Below are 2153 nucleotides of genomic sequence, written 5' to 3' on the forward strand. Positions count from 1 at the left end.
GACATCATAAAGCTTTGTTGGTACTCAAGAGAAATACATTTCATTTGAGGGAAGTTTGAAAACATTGATTCAAATTCATTCTGTTTCTAGATGGAATAATTATTGGTACCCACAGACTCTTCTTTCATGGAATATCAGAGGACTTTAAAAGTATCTTTAAAATTATGTTAAATGTAATTCTAATGTATGGACTACAAGAAATGTTAGATTTTCAGGATGTTAAGCAGGTCTTTTGATGCAGGCCGCCTAAGTGATAGGTAAAAAGTTATCTAGAAACCAACAATAACAGTAATGGAGTCTGGCATAAAGTGGTACCTGAGACTGTAATGGATTGCTATTACTATTATTATTGTTATTATGGGAAAAGAAACTACCTTAAACTTTGTCTTAATGAAACCTGAACTGGCTCATTCTAATTTGTTACTTGATCTTCAAGGCAAAATACCAAACCTTCAAGTGACCTTTAAATAATTGATATATTTAGAATTTCCGACTAATTTTACCAACTTTAAATCTGCAAAACAAGGTACCCCTGTTCTTTCTTTTAAATCATAAGTAAAAAGTTTAGCCTTTATTAAAAATTATTCTCATGTTTAAAATTTTCAATAGCAACAACTAATACTTACTGTATACTCTACAACATTTCTCACAAAAGCTTAGAATTTATAGAAGGTATTGTAATTTAAAGTACCTTCAAATTTTGCTAGGAGTTGTGTTTTGGACTGTAAGAATTCCAAATGACTATTTAAAAGTATAGTAATAATGAAAATTATTAAAATAATAATGCTATTAAAATATATTTTTATAATATTTTTAAGACTTATCCATTCCTAGAAAAAAAATTATTGGCCTCAATTAACAAATTAAAAGGAAAGCAAAGAATTTATGATTTCTCCAAACTCCACAGAGATTAACTTTCAACTGTCATGTTTTGCTCAATCATCTTGTGCTCTTATGTTGTTAAAAGCATTTGAGTCAAATACTATTATTCTATAATCTCAAATAAATAACACCATGCACACACTCCCTCTCTTCTGTCTGTTTCTCTCTCTGTGTGTCTCTCTTTCTCCCTCCCTCCTTCCCTTTCACATACAGTAGAAACTATACCTTGGAGATAAGTTTTATTTGTTTGTTTGTGTTTATTTGTTTATTTTATTTAATGGAAGGCATATTTTATTTCCTAACAGTCATTGTTATAAATTCCTTTTCAGAGCTAAAAAGTGCTTCAAAACTTAATTGCAAATAAGTCTAAAATACAAAAGCATCTTCTAACTTTTTCAATTGCTGACAATATATCATGCTATATAACTTATTAGTAAAAGTGATAAATTTGAGAATGTAATTAAGATACTTGAACAATTGACTTCTCAGAGTTGTCTTGATAGAAAAAATTAGGGAGGGAATTTGTGTGGTTCTTAACTGTAATAAAAAATGATCACAGACTAATGGATCAAAACATGGACACATAGTAACTTCATATTTATTCTTAAAATAACTCTTTTAAAGTAATTTCTTCTTTACTGCTGCAGAAAATAGGTTGATAAATTTAATATAAGTTGGTACAAACTGAATGTAATATTAGCTAGGGCTATAACATATATTAGTTACTAACTTTAACATATTCAATAACTTGTATATCTCTCTGTGTAAGCTTTATAGTGCCCTTAAAATAGTAAAAACATAAAGTATGTTTGAAATGTAATAAAATCAGAAACAAATATTAATTCAAGAAAATAAATTATTTCATAAATTAAATTGGTTTACTTCAAAAATGGTTATCACATAGTTCATTCGATTATTGTGAGCATGTATGTATGTCTGTCTAGAAGGGGAATGTTGGGAAAAGCTTAAGATAATCTACTGCAGTTTGTCAGTGGCTTTGTATAATAATGAAATTACCATATATAGTGAATTTATTGTACTTCATATTAATATAAATTCAATATAAACCTCTAATAAGGAGCAACCTATGTGAGTAAAACAAATTTAAGTCTACCTTTAGGTAACGATATTTTCATTTTGTTAAATTTTACTTCATCACTACCAGTCTCTAATAGAGGTGAATTTCAACAATTTTCCTTTAAAAGAAAAGTAATTTGAACTACAATGTACAATATTAAACTTAAACAAGAAATTTTTTTAGACTTGAAACT

At 27.8% G+C, this 2153-nt stretch overlaps 1 protein-coding gene across 1 annotated transcript in view; it reads right to left on the bottom strand.

Moving 5' to 3' along the window:
- SPAG16 (sperm associated antigen 16) overlaps positions 1-2153 on the bottom strand; it is a 755650-nt gene that overhangs the window by 332856 nt on the left and 420641 nt on the right. The window lies entirely within an intron of this gene.

This window comes from Pteropus vampyrus, unplaced genomic scaffold (assembly GCF_000151845.1).
Source record: "Pteropus vampyrus isolate Shadow unplaced genomic scaffold, Pvam_2.0 Scaffold42, whole genome shotgun sequence".
Lineage (NCBI taxonomy): Eukaryota > Metazoa > Chordata > Mammalia > Chiroptera > Pteropodidae > Pteropus > Pteropus vampyrus.